This window comes from Podarcis melisellensis (assembly GCF_964234715.1).
Source record: "Podarcis melisellensis genome assembly, chromosome: 4".
Classification (NCBI taxonomy): Eukaryota; Metazoa; Chordata; class Lepidosauria; order Squamata; family Lacertidae; genus Podarcis; species Podarcis melisellensis.
Window position 1 is genome coordinate 92,716,387 of NC_138531.1, and position 14,949 is coordinate 92,731,335.

General features: G+C 47.7%; 1 protein-coding gene across 1 annotated transcript in view; it reads left to right on the forward strand.

Moving 5' to 3' along the window:
• The first annotated feature begins 606 nt into the window (after positions 1-606).
• RAB30 (RAB30, member RAS oncogene family) overlaps positions 607-14,949 on the forward strand; it is a 40,559-nt gene continuing 26,216 nt past the window's right edge. The window contains exon 1 of the mRNA XM_081910182.1: positions 607-1,355. The gene's annotated coding sequence lies outside the window, so the exon portion shown is untranslated. The remainder of the gene's footprint in view (positions 1,356-14,949) is intronic.

Below are 14,949 nucleotides of genomic sequence, written 5' to 3' on the forward strand. Positions count from 1 at the left end.
GTAAAATCCCATTAAATTCAAAGGCTGAGAGCTCAGTCCTGGCCCGCTGCCAGCCAGTGCAGACAACACTGAGCTAGATGGACCTAAGCAAGTGTCTGGGGCAGCTTCCTAAGTAGCAGGCGCCACTAATCCTGGCTCAGGGCTTACGCTCTGCACTGTCGCCGCAGCAACCGATTGCTTCGGTGTTCAAACGGCCATTAGGGGAACCCGGCCCGAGAGGCGCGCCCGGGAACCGAACGCGGGGCTCCCGGGGACGCCTGCAACGAGCGTTCTAAGCTCTGCGCCACCCGCGGCAAAGCGCGGAACGCTGCGGTCTGGGGACACCTATGAAGGGGCGGGGAAGGCGCAGCCGCGCTCCCCTCGGGGGTTCCCACGGCAACACGCCCCCCCCCCCAGCGCGCGCCCCCGCCCGTCACTTATCACGAAGGGGAGGGGAGAGGGAGAGAGAATCGTCAAACGCATCTGAGGACTTTTGACCTCCTCGCGCCCACCGTCGCTTCTCTCCCCCCCCCCCCACCTCAGGTTGAAAAAAGCTCTCCTCAACCGCTCCGGTTCGCTTTATTCCCACCCCACCCCCACTCGCTTCCCCAACCCCCCTCCTCTCCCACCGCACCGCCACTTTAAACCCGGCTTCCTTAGGGCCGCTCCTCCTCTCCGCAGGGCGCCCGTCGAGAACCGCACTGCCGCCGCCGCCACCGTCATCACCGCCGCCAATATGGCCGCTCTGAGGGAGCGAGCGAGCTCGGCTCCCGAAGCCTTAAGGCCCTCCCTCTTCTCCCTCAGCTCCTTTCTGAGGCCGCGCCGCGCGGGGCTTCACGGGAGTTGTAGTGCCGCGAACGACCAGACGCGCCTGTAGTAGCCCGGGGCGGAACGGCGCCCCGGGACTACGTTTCCCAAGGACCCAAGGGACGGCTGCCCGGAGGGGCCAATGGGAAGGCTGTGTCTTTCCTTTTCCCCGCCCCCCCTCCGCCTCCGCCCCCTGCCGAGCCACAGAAGGATGATGTAATTGCAAAGCGGCTGAAGGGCGGGGCGGTCCTTCTGCGCTGCAATTCATTGTGCCAGACCCAGATCGGTGTGCAGCCTCCTCCTCCCTCCCCCTGCTGTTGCTGCTTCCAGCAACCAGAGCAGCAGCAGCAGCACCAGTGACTGAATCCCAAGGAAAAGGGGGCGGGAGTGGGTGGCTTGGTTGGTTGGGGAGGAAGCGGCGCACACGCACGACCTTCTACAGTTTGCATCCCAAGGGAACTGCTTCGCAAGCTTTGCCCCGCTCATGTCTAATTAAGTGACTTGGTTTCCAACCTGGCCTCTTGGCTTATGTTCTTTGTAAAGGGCAGGGAGCAGCCGTCCCAAACCAGGTGAGTTGCGCGATGCTTTTTTTTTATTTTATTTAAAGCATTATTTCCCCTTCTTCATATCTATCAGCTTGCTAGTCTGTCTAAAATCCGGAACGTGTTGTGGATGTATGCATCGGCGGCGGCGTGGGGAAGGGTTGGGGGGTGGAAACACGCTTTGTCTCCTGGTTTCTCTCCCCTCCCTGCTGTTTGGATGCAACATCGCCCAAAGCAAAGTGATAATGATAATGAGCCGCCTCCTAACTCAGAAGATTATTGATGAGCCCCAGCAACAAAGCCTTGGAGTTGTCTGCAAACCCGGTGTTTCCCCATCCTCCTCCTCCTGTCTTTCCCCCCCTTCTTTTTGGGAAAGGAAAGGAAAGGTTACATGTGCGGAATCCCTACAGAGACGGGCTTGCTTGCTGAATGCTTATCACAGTGTTTCTCTGCCTGCCTCTGTCCTCTTTCTTCCCCTTTCCAGATGTTGGGGTGTGAGTGTCTGGGACGGTTGAAGCACCTAATTGTGGCATTGACTGAACATAGCCGGGTGTGTTCGTGTTTTGGGGGGCTGCGGTGGAGAGTCTTTGGCACGTTGAACAATTACTGGGTGCGAAAGAGATGATTTAATACAAGCTTCGAAGACTTGAGTCAGCTCCTTCCCCATCACTCTTTCTGCCTCCTTTTTTTTTGCAAGATCAGTAGAGGATAGAAATGTGTGTGTGTTTAAATGTCAGAATTGTTTACTATTGGAAATGGCTCTCGTCCTTTTTTTAAAAAAAGATGACATAAGCAATAGTCATAGGGGTAGGCGAGTGGTGTTTAAAATAGAGAAAAGATAATAGTCCTCCAGGACCCTGCACCCTGGGTGCATTTACTCAGAAGTAAGCTCCACTGAGTTTGATGGGCTTAGGCTGCAGTCCTAAGCACCCTTGGACTTAGTGGAATTTACTTCTGAGCAAAGTGCATAGGATCACACTGTAATTTCCTATAGGGAGGGCGCAGTCCTACTCTCTCTTGGAAGTTTATCCTGTTGAATAAAATGGGACTTGCTTCCACCAAGAGTATTTGAAAGGATTGGTCTATAAGATATACTTTTGCATGCATGTATGGTAAGGCTGAGATCCTAAGCATGCTTACTAAGAAGTAAGTTTGATTCAGCTTGGTGGGACTTGTTTCTGAGGAAGCCTGCATCCTATCCTGCTACATAACCAATATGTTGCAAGGAGTATTCCCACCTCCCAAAAAACCTCACCTCATTCCCCACTCCTGTTTTTGCTTTTCTTTATGATGGTTGCTAACAGGCTTGGAATCTCTCTCTCTGTGTTCGTGTGTGTGCGTGTGTGTGTTTTCAACTCTGTAAAAACTTTGGCCACACACTAACGACAAATTCCAAATGACCATATGCAAGCCATAAATTGTCAGGGAAGCGGCTGTACTGGTCCAGTTTTATTCTCTTGGCAACCAGAATCAGTCACTCACTGTTCTTAATGCTGCCAAGATGCTCAGAGAGATGGAAGGCCCTGGGAATGTCGGGAGAAAGGCCTGATTGGCGAGGGGAAAAGCAAACATTGACACAGCAAGGACTTGGGCTGTTCTGCTCTTTCTCCTGGGATGACTGGCGTCTTAAAATAGTCCGAAAGATTCCTATTGGTCCTCTTCATTTTTTTCAGGAACCATCCTCAGTTTTGCAAAGGTGGGTCTATGTAGCCTGAGCCTCTGAATGTCAACTTGGGAAGTAAGCATCACTGAGTTTAGCAAGTTTGCATAGCTTGCAGCTGTGTTTCGGATGCTTGGGCACCCTGATGAATAAAGTGCAGCCTTGTCAAAAGCCATACAAGTTGCAATACTTGCGCTTCTGATAAGGCTGAATTTTAGTTGAAGGGTCATCGTCGCTCACTCCCCCACCCCCAAATATTAATTTTGCAGACTCTATGGGAATCTGCAAAACTAAATGTGACAGCTCTTTCTCTTCTTGAGGACTGAGAATCCAATGTGTGGGGAGGAGATTAGAAGAGGGAAGTCACCTTCCCCCCACCCCCAGTATGAAGTTGTGTGTGGGTAAGGGAGAATGAGTTAGGTCTGCTCAGCCCAGCAGCTTAACATATGACAAATCAGTGTCTTAGTCCCAGCCCCACTGCATTATAGGGATTGTGAGGGTTTATTATTCTAACTTGCAAGAACTCCTGACTGCACATTCTGTGCTACCACCAGCAGAAATATGCTGCGCTGCAGGCGGATAAATGCTCCATGCACTGGGAAGGAGCTTTAAAAACATTACGTTCCCTGCATACAGCATTGTTCCTTAGGGAAGGGCTTTTCTACAGCCTGCGTGCAGGGAGAGTAGCACCTCTATCAGCCCCATCACCTGTTGTTCCAGTGCAATCCGAAGGGGCTTATTTCCAAACAAACCTGCTTCGGATCGAGCCGTCAGTGCATTTGAGATGCGCTGGCTGCAATGGGATTCTGCAGAACTGGCTCCAGGTTTCAGGGAGCTCTTGGCATAGTGCCCTCTGGTGGAACGCCTCATGTGTCATTAGCTTCCCCCTCACCTGGAGTGCTTCCCTGGTAGGGGTGGGCAGCCATGGCAATTTGGCCTGCTGATTTTGAATTTCCCACAGTGCTGCTGATGTAGCATCAGTCATGGGCAATGTGGGAAATTAAAATGGCAGCTCCCCACATCCAGCTGCCCAGCTCTGGAGCCCTTAGCCTAACTTGACACTGGCTCTGGAGCCCTTAGCCTAACTTGCGCGCTCACAATTTATTTGAGAGCAATCATAGTTTTTTTTGGGGGGGGATTATATGTTGCCAGAGTATATGTTTCTTATGCAAACATATACTCTGGCAGCATAAAATCCCAAATACACCAAAGGATTGCTCCCAGATAAGGATAGCTCAGCATGAGACTTTTAATCTCAGGGTTGTGGGTTTGAGCCGTAAAGGTAAAGGGACCCCTGACCATTAGGTCCAGTCGTGACCGACTCTGGGGTTGTGGCGCTCATCTTGCTTTATGGGCCGAGGGAACCAGCGTACAGCTTCCGGGTCTTGTGGCCAGCATGACTAAGCCGCTTCTGGCGAACCAGAGCAGTACACAGAAACGCCGCTTACGGTACTTTCCCGCCGGAGCGGTACCTATTTATCTACTTGCACTTTGGTGTGCTTTCGAACTGCTAGGTTGGCAGGAGCAGGGACCGAGCAACGGGAGCTCACCCCATCGCGGGGATTCGAACCGCCGACTTTCTGGTTGGCAAGAAACCCACAGCGCCCTAACCCACAGCGCCACCCACGTCCCATTATGCAAGCATATACTCTGTCAGCATAAAATCCCCAATAAACCAAAGGATTGCTCCCAGATAAGGATAGCTCATTATGAGACTTTTAATCTCAGGGTTGTGGGTTTGAGTCTTACGTTGGGTGAAAGATTCCTGCAGTGCAGGGGGTTGGACTAGATGACCCTCAGGGTCCCTTCCAATTCTGCAGTACTGTGGTTTAAGTGTATTCTGGACTGTGGTTGGAAGCAAGCTCATTGACAAGCAGCAGGACTTTCTATTCAGTGCCCCACCCCAAAAGCTACTGGGTTTACAATGCCTTTGGAGAGGGTGTTATGGGATCCCGCTAAAGAGTCAGGCAGTGGGGCTTGTGGCTTTTATTAAGAGACCCCTCCCCCCATTGCCTTTAATTAATGCAGTTGATGAAAGCACTATGTGGAAGAAAAGTGGGATCCCAAGTTAAATCCCACTGATTTCAGCAGCTTGTCCAAGTAAAAGCATACAGAGGAGAACAACTGGTGTTTGTGTGTGTGTGTGTGTGTGTGTGTGTGTGTGTGTGTGAGAGAGAGAGAGAGAGAGAGAGAGAGAGAGAGAGAGAGATAGTGTGAGTGTGATCTGTCTTAAGTGGTTTGTGGATTATAGGCCTGGCGTCATTGTGTTGGTTCCTGTACAGAGTTCCTTCCCTGGAAGGGAACGGCTCGAATTGAATCCATATGGCCGGCTAGCTGCCTCTCCTCCGCCGCTACTGCATAGATTTGTTCCTGCGCTTCCCTTGTGTAACTGACACTGTTTTGTCCTCTGGCAAACTTTCATTGGAATCGCATTGCCCTGCATGACATGAGTTCGGGATGAACAATGAAACCCCCTGTTCCTTGAGATCAACGCGTTTGTAAACACTGACACAATGGCCACAAAAGACGATATTGCAGCACATCCTATTTGATATCATTTTCTTTAATCTTGCGAGTGCCGTTCCCTTCCCAAGGGATCGACATTCTTCAGCTCAACTGCCTTGCATTTATATTTTATCTGATCTCTTTTCCTTCCTTTCTTATTGTTGTCAAAGGAAAGCAACAATGCAGCGACAGCCCAGGTCCCTTCTGCTTGCCATAGATTTCTTTATTTCTTTTCTGCCTGGAATTGCTTCTTTTATTTTACCCTCCTCATCTTCTCCACCCCCACCCCTTTTTCTTGGCAAGTTGGGGGTAAAGAAATATGCAGTTTCCTGCGCTGGCTATAAAAGCAGAGGTTTTTCTAGGAGCAGTTTGCCTTGGCCCAGAAGGACGAGCTTTGAAAGTTCAGCCTGATAAGTTTGTGCTGGGGGCTTCCTTGGTGAACTGGTGATATGTGAGTTATGAGAAAACTATGCAAGGACTTTAGGGAAAAGGGCGTGTTGGAGTCTCAAATCCAAACATAGCACTTTTGGAGCATATGTTGTTCATATAGTCGTTAAAGTCATTTGTGTTACTGTGGGCTTGTTCATTGTTGTTGCTGTTTTTATTTTTATTTTTAAATGCCCTACTAACCATTGTTCCTAAGGTTTGGGATGGGTGGGGTAACAATGCCATTATCCAAAATACAAATTATAAACAATAACAACAACTCTTCATAGTTTCAGTTCTGTGCACACTTAATTGGGGCAAATCACTTTTGGCCCCACCAAGTTCAATGTGATTTACCCCAAGTATAAGCATGCAAACCTAATTTTAATTGTCACCCAGCCACTGTAGCACTTTCCTGAGCTTTGCAGTCTAGTCCAATGCCTGTTTGTTCCAAACAGCCATTGGACTGGACTGCAAAGTTAAGCAAAGCACTGGGTTGCTGTAGGTAGTGCTTTATTCCAAGTGGAAAATCCACCCACTTAGATTCTGTAGAGAAGATGGGCCTGTGCGGGAATAAGCTTTTGCAAGTGCAGCTGCCGTGGAGATACTTCTGGATGCTCATTTGGGCCCCATTGAATGGCACTTTGGGTTGCAGATGTTCTTCTCCATCTGGGCCTGCTGTTTATTGCAAGCTCATAGAGCTCGGTCAGAGACATGGGATTGCTGGTGATCTCCTTTATCTTAGGACCGTCTCAGTGATTTGAAGTGGACAGCCGATTTGCAGAATGGACCCTTTCGAAGCTGCTTCAGAAGTCAGTTGAGCTGACCCACTGGGATTCAAACTAGCATGCCCACCCTGACATCTCAAAGACCAGACACAGATAGCCTGATTCAATTATTTGTGGAACGGCCTATTAGTCTTTTATTTTTTACCACTAAATAATTAGTATGGCAGTATTTGCTCTTTTTGGAGGGCCTTTAAAGCAGGCATAGGCAAACTCGGCCCTCCAGATGTTTTAGGATTACAACTCCCATCATCCCTGACCACTGGTCCTGTTAGCTAGGGATGATGGGAGTTGTAGTCCCAAAACATCTGGAGGGCCGAGTTTGCCTATGTCTGCTTTAAAGAGTTTGAGCAAAAATATGTTATAAAGGATGGGAGAGGTCGGGTGGAGTGAGAGCCTTTGCACTTCCTAAAAGTAGAGAGGGCTATAACTACAGACCCTCCAAGTGTCCCTATTTCCCCAGGACAGTCCCAGATTTACAGAAGCTGTTCCAGTTTCTGATTTGATTCCGAAAGGTCCCACTTTTCCTTAGAACGTCCCTATTTTTGTCAAAGAAATATTGGAGGGTATGGTGTTAGACAATCACCAAGCCAAGGAGATAAGTAATTATACATACAACCTTTAGAAGACATCTGTATAGGAAAGTTTTTTAATGTTTAATGTTTTATTTTGGTTTAATACATGTTGGAAGCTGCCCAGATTGACTGGGGCAACCAAGTCAGATGGACAGGGTATGAGTATTATTATTATTATTATGAAATAGGACATCCTTATGTTCATCAAATAAATGTTGGAGGGTATGTAATTATAGCCAGCAAATAATACATGTAAGTCATAGAGCAAATATGTTTATAGTTTGCGTTTAAAAGATATCCCAAACATTGAGTTGCCTAGACATCTAAACTTGTTATTTTTCTTCTTTCCTGCACAGCACTAGCATATTGATTTTTGGTCTTGAGACTGGGGAATGAAAGGTTGGTTTTTTAAAAAATCAGTTCTTACCATCTTATGTGCAAAATAAGATGGCTAGCCCTGATTAAAAAGCAGCCAGGAGATCCAGGACTGTATTCACTTTCAGTGAAACTAGAATGTTTGTGACATGGAACTGTTTGGCCAGCCAGGTTTAGACCGGGGAGGCCCTGCTCCCGTTGCTCGGTCCCTGCTCCTGCCAACCTAGCAGTTCAAAAGCACGTAAAGTGCAAGTAGATAAATAGGTACCGCTCAAGCGGGAAGGTAAACAGTGTTTCCGTGCGCTGCTCTGGTTCGCCAGAAGCGGCTTAGTCCTGCTGGCCACATGACCTGGAAGCTGTACGCCAGCTCCCTCGGCCAATAAAGTGAGATGAGCACCGCAACCCCAGAGTTGGCCACGACTGGACCTAATGGTCAGGGGTCCCTTTACCTTTACAGCACTAACTGTCAGCAGATCTCCAGAGTTTCAGGCAGGGATCTCTTCCAGCTTGTTCCTGGAGATGCCGGGGACAGAATCTGAGGCCTTTCTGCATGCAGTGTAGATGTTCTACTGCTGAACTACGTCTGTTCCTGGCAGTTCTAAGGCTTGCTTCATCTTCTGAGATGGTTTTTGGGTGGGATGGAAGCTGTATGTTGATCTATATCATAGAATCATAGAGTTGGGACAGATCATCTAGTCTAACCCCCTGCAATGCAGTTGTCCCAGGGATTGAACTTGCAAGCTTGGCGTTATCAGCACCATGCTCTTACCAACTAAGCTATCCAGGCTGATATAAGCCCCTGCTTGTGAAGCCAGAGATTCTAGCCCTGTAGGCTTCTGTACCTGACTAACACATCAACTACTCACACTGTAAGCAAATTAACAGACAAGCAGTTTGGAAATAAATGTGGGAATTAGCAGCACCCTGGAGGATTCTGCGGTGGCCTTTCTTGATGAATAAGGAGTCTTCTTTGTTGTGCTGCCTCCTTTTAGTGCAATGATTTAAATGGCGAAACGATCCCTTTGCAGTAACTGTACCTTGTTGACATTCCTATGTAATTTTAACTGAAACAGGGGTTGCGGATTGCCTGTTTTGTTCAAGTGGCACAACAGGAAAGTTAAGCTATATGTAAGGTCTAATTTTGTCACTCACTGCCAGCACTGGGTTGTAGGCTTCAGCAGCAGGAACTAACACGAGTAGCTGCTGGATTTTGGGGTGACGGGGCTGGCATTGGCCTGCGGTTCATGCAGAACATTCATGGTTTGGGGTCTACGCTGCAGTGTCCTGAAGTGAGCAGGAGGCAGCTGCACGGAGATGGTCAGCCAGACAGGCATGGCTTAAAATAGGCCATTGGCACAGGCAACCCCGCAGCCGTGACCTGGGAGTATTTATGGCTCAGCTAGGTTAGGGAAGGCCGTAGGCTGTCTGGTGAGGACCTGAGCAGGATAGTCCCACCCCTATTTATTCACTTGTCTGAGAAAACATTTGGTCTGCTTAATGCTAGGAGGGAAAGACTCTAAGCAGTGTACATATAAACTATAGAAATAGCATAAAATCATTAAAAACGGCAGGAGAACATTGGAAACGCAGAGGCACAGAATCCAGGGGATCAGGGAAGTCTGAGCACAGTCATGTTTTCAAGAGGAGATAAGTAGTCTTCAAGAACCTGCTGTAAGGAATGCCAAAATGCAGTCCATACACAACCTGCTTCAAATCCTATTGCTAGTCGTAAGGGCCGTATTGACCTCCAGGCCTGGGTAGTTTAAAATGTGTGCGATCTGTCCTTGATATACCTGCCTAAACATTTCATCTCCAGAGGTTGTTGAGCTACAGTTCCCATCAGCCCCTGCAAGCATGGCCGATGGCTTGGGATGATGGGAGTCCAGCAACATCTGGAGGACCAAAGCTTCCCCACACATGTCCTGAAAGGACTTGGGGCTTTAGAGGTCAGCACCAGTGTTTCTGAAGATGCCAACAGTTTTGCTCCTACGCGGCAGACACCGTTTGAGCTGATTGCACTTGGTGAACTGTGTTTAAAGGCACTTCCAAGTGAAGCACTGTAATTGGATGTAACAAGTTTGTGAGTCACTGATGGAATTTGCCTCCAATAGGAGAGAAATGGTGTGTGTGTGTGTGAGTGGGTGATGTGTATGAGGGGGCGTTGGTTGGGCAAAGGGGTAGGTGGTGCCAGCGAGCGGAGCCATTAGTGTGGGGCATGCGTGTAAAATCTTGGTGCAGTGGTTAACCACTGCTTCTTTCAAGGGGCCTTTAAATATGATGAACTTTATGATTAGTTGTGTTCAGTGCCTTGGGAAATCATCTCAAGCAGAGAACAAAGGACAAAGTACTTGCCGAGTGCCATATTTTTTGCATTAGTTTAGGAAAGGCCGAGTTCATTTTTTCCTCTCATCCTTCTCAACACTTCATGAAATTTCATCCTGCAGTAAATAAGCTGTTCAGTTAGTGGCGCAACTGTGTTGACACGAACCGAACACTTTAGTTTTATTTGTAGCAACGCCTCCAGTTCTAATAGCTGAGCTTTTTGCTTTAACGGTTTCTTTAGACATCATTTCTCCCTAACAAGCTTGGGGTTATTAACCAACTGAGCTATCCCTGGTCATTCAAAATAGGAAGAGTCTTTCTGGTAGTTCTCCCATCCTGTGGGTCAGGGGTAGGGAACCTCCAACCCATGGGCCAGATCAGGCCCGTCAAGGTGTTTGGGATGGCCTGCCAGCCCCCTTGCAGTTGTGCCTCTTCCTTACCTTGCAAAGAGACCTCCTCTTGTGCACTGGCATCGCTAACAGATTGACATGCTCTGGAAACAGAAAGGGCAAGGATGGTAAGCAAGAGGAAGAAGAGGAGATTTTGCAAGGTTAGAATGGAAGAGGTGGTTCCCTGAAATTTACACCCATTGGTTCCACTCCTGCCCCCTGGAGCAACAATGCAAATCTGCCTCCTCTTCTATGTGGAATCCTTTTAGGTATTTGGAGGTAGCTATCTCGCCTCTCCTGAATCTTCTCCATGCTAAATGTACTCTTTCAGCTGTGCTTTGTAAGACTTGGTTTGCAGACCCCTTACCATTCTGGTACCCCTCCGTTGAACACACTCCAGTTTGTCACTCTCCTCCTAAAAATGTGGCATCTAGAACGAGACACAGTACCCAGAGTGTCTCAGGAACTGTAGTTTGTGAAATGGTGTGCTGTTTGGTGTCCTAGGGCTCACTGACGCCAGTGTTTGAAATTAGCCAGTGTTTGAAATTAGCCACGCGCCAGGTGCATTTTGCACCCTGGCTATCGTCCCCTTGCAGCCAAGTGAAGATGCCTGGGCACCATCCCTGCATGCCTGGGGATCACTGGATCTTGATTGTTTTAACACACTAATACCACATCCTGTATAATTCTATCAGTTATATTTTACCTGCACAATCAGAATGAATTTCAGGAACCAAAAACCTTTTTCCTGTACATTCTGAGCAGGAGCAGTCACCATTAAGAAAAAGAGGCTGGAATAGGCCAATATATATGTGGACTGTCCTGCTATCAAGTGACCTTTCTTTTTAAGTTCCCAAAGTTCTTAACCTAGCTCATGGTTGTCATCTGAACTAGCCAACTGCTTTTAACTGATAATCACAGTCGGTCCATCATTGCAGTTAAATCTGCAACAGGGAAATGCATGTATTGGGTCCTCCTGATGGCATTTGAGATTGAATTCATTTTCTTCTCATTCCACCATGCTGTTCCTGTGGCCTCCCTGCTGCTTCTTCCTTTTAAATAATCTTTTTAAAGAACCCAAACTTTTTGTGCTGCTTGCAGTCAGCAATTGCGACCACGCTTCAGCAGAGCAAATCTGTTGAGTAAGGCTGTGCTGTTGCCCCCCGCTGTGCTTTTTCAAACAGAACAGGTGAGGGAGGTCACACTTTTAACGGTTGTGGTTCCTTGTCATGAATTGCTTGAGTGCCCTGTGAAACGTTTTTTTGGCAGCAAGAACCAGGAGGCCTAACTGCACCTCTGTTACATACAGCAGAGCTGCAGCTGGGCACCTTATCAAATGGAAGACTTGGTTTTGTTTACTTTTTGTTTTTGGCACATCCGCTATCTGTCAGTGAAAACTGGCTCCAAGTTATGGTACATGAACTTGCCTATTACTTACAGGCCAGGAAATAGACATGCCCCCAGGGAGCCGTCTCGCACCCATCAGACCCAATCCACTTCCTAATGAACCAGCCATCTGATAAGTGTCCATCTAAATGGATGTCATTAAGAAACTTCCCTCTCCTGATAGAACAGTTTGCCTTGAGTCATTAACAACTCTTACCATCCCCATTGGCTGGGCCAGGGGCAGCTTGTGATGTGGAAACCCCAGTTAAAAAGCAAAGGAAGCCAGATTGGCCCAAAAGAAAAATGGCCATATTATTGCAATACTTTGACCAGCTGAATATTCACAAAATTATGTGCAAGCTTTTGAGTTCTCCAGAACTCTTGGCATAGCTGTCAACTTTCAGATTTGAAAATAAGGGATCAGCAGCCTCGAAAATAATGGATCAGGAGCCTCACCTGTCCCGGGGACAGTCTACGGGATATCGAACAATCCGGGATAGCAGCGGGAAACGGCGCTGGAATAAGGGAATTTCCCGCAAAAAAAAGGGAACGTTGACAGCTATGTCTTCGTCAGGCTAGGCAGTAAACAAAGGGGGAAAAGCAGGGGAAGAGAAGTTTATTAGTGGTTGCATGCCTAATACCAGACTAGCTGGTATGTGTCATATTTGCATGGCGCAAGAGATATCTGTCCTCCCCCCTCTTTTCTTGGTGAAGAGTTCTGGAGAACTCGAAAGCTTGCACATGATTTAGTGACCTTTTAATTAGCCAAATGACGGCATTGCACTGATATAAATGCTTAAACCCCAGTTGGTAATGCCTGGGGGCGGAGTCAGAAATCGGTCAACCTAAGAAGATGTTGTCCACCACGATCCAGGTTTAAATAAGCGCATGATGATAGTATAATGATTTTTAATATAAAAAAATCTAGTCACTTCTATAGAGCGTGTACAGCTACAATCAATGCAGAGCCATTGTAGAGCTAGATGGACCAACGGTTTGAGACAGCTTTGTAGGCTCAAAATCGGAAGAAGTCTGGCTGCCAATTAGCTGCCCGGCTAAGTTTAGAGTGCTGGCTTTGGCATATAAAGCCCTATGTTTGGGACCAGGATACCTGAAAGACCATCTCATTCATCCCATTGATCACTGCACCCTGCAGGTGAGGGCTTCCCTCAGGTACCATCTTACCAAGAGGACCTTTAGTGTTGAGATACCTACCCTTCAAAATTCTGCTCCCCTTGAATATTAGCCAGGCGCCGTCTCTGTTGCTGTTTCGGTGCTCCGCTAAAGACCTTCCTCTTTTCCACAAGCCTTTTCGGTCAAGATTTATCCCAGTCTGCAGCTGCCTTGGAATTGTTTTTGGATGTTTTAAACCAGGGGTCAGCAACCTTTTTCAGCCGTGGGCTGGTCCACCATCCCTCAGACCATGTGGTGGGTCGGACTATATTTTGGGGGGAAAATAAATGAACAAATTCTTATGCCCCACAAATAACCCAGAGATGCATTTTAAATAAAAGCAAACATTCTACTCGTGAGGCAGGCCCCACAAATAACCCAGAGATGCATTTTAAATAAAAGCAAACATTCTACTCGTGTAAAAACACCAGGCAGGCCCCACAAATAACCCAGAGATGCATTTTCAATAAAAGGACACATTCTACTCATGTAAAAACACGCTGATTCCCGGACCGTCCGTGGGCCGGATTGAGAAGGCGATTGGGCCGCATCCGGCCCACGGGCCTTAGGTTGCCTACCCCTGTTTTAAATGGTTTTTAATAATTGAATTTATACCGTGCCCTTCCTCCCAAAGGAGTCCAGGGCAGTGTTTGTGTGTTTGCCTTCCTGGACTCCTTTTCAGGAGGGAGGTGGGGGATATAAAATAAGTTAAGTAGGTAGTTTTTGCCTGGCAAGGGTTTGAAGGAACAGAAGCAACCAGGGGGTGGCAGAAATAATTGGGATTCTACATGTGTCTCATCCTGCCCATTTCTTCTCTCCCCCTAAACCCATCCTGCCAATGGAAGTTGACAGCTCTCAATTTTGATGCGCGAGGCAGCCAGCTGGGAGAGGCCTGGCGTGCGCCGGGCTGCCTGGTTCTGGCGGGGGCCGGAGTAGCAGCTCTCTGGCCGGATCTTAGATTCTCTGTTCTCTGGGGTTGCAATTTAGCTGCTGCAGGAGCCGTCACGTGGTCCCGCTCCGTGTGGAATATATCGGTGGGCCGGTCTCCTGCCCCTTGAGCGGCAGACGAAAGATGGGGAGCGGAGAGTGATTGTGTTTGCAGCACAAAGAGGGAAATCAAGAAATGGGCTGAGGAGCAGGGAGGACGTGGGAGAAAGGCTAACAAGCAGCAAGCTGCACCCAGCTCCAGGGTTTTGTTTTGTGGGGTGGGGGTAGCGGGCTGTATTTATTTAAGAAATTTATTTGCTTCCCATTGTTCCAGAGGCCGCAAAAGGCAGTTTGCAGTATGGTGATTTAGTAAAACATGAGCTGCTTTGGGAGCAGAGGCAGGATATACATTCTGCTAATAATGGGAATGATAAACACTGCACGTTCATAGGGTTGTGCTAAACGTAAATTCAGCTCAAAGCAGACCCACTGAAATAAAAGGATGTGAGTTCGTCCTGCTGATTCATTTCAACAGCTATCCTGTGACTGGAGACAGCTCTCCATAACTCAAATAAAATTCAAACGTTTAAAACACTTTTCATAAATACAGTTTGTAATAATGTGCAGCGCATAATAAGCACTTTTGGCAAGGTATTGTTGGGGAACCTTTGCCCCCTGATTTTCTACTGCCAAGGTTGTTACTAGTATATTTATATCCTGCTTTCCCCCTAGATGGAGACTTGAGGGGGCTTCAGCTGGAGCCGGGGCAGGTTTCCTGGGACATGTCTTTTATTTGTATAGATATGGTTCTTAGGTTTTATTTTTCATCTGTATTGCAGTTGGCATTAGTGTTGACCGTTGTGTTTGTAAAGTCACTTTAGGTCACTTTGTTGTGAGCGGTACCTCCGAAGGGGAGGCCAACAAATTCTGAAAAGAAATATTCTCCCTCATGTGTTGCATAGCTTGGGAAGCATAACTCTGGTTTCTAGTAGAAGGAATAGGATCTTGCAGCCTGGTGTGTGGGTTTATTTTTATTTTTTTTTAAAAGAAAAATTGGTTTTCCATTCACATGCTTCTAGCACTGTGGCTTCTTGCAAG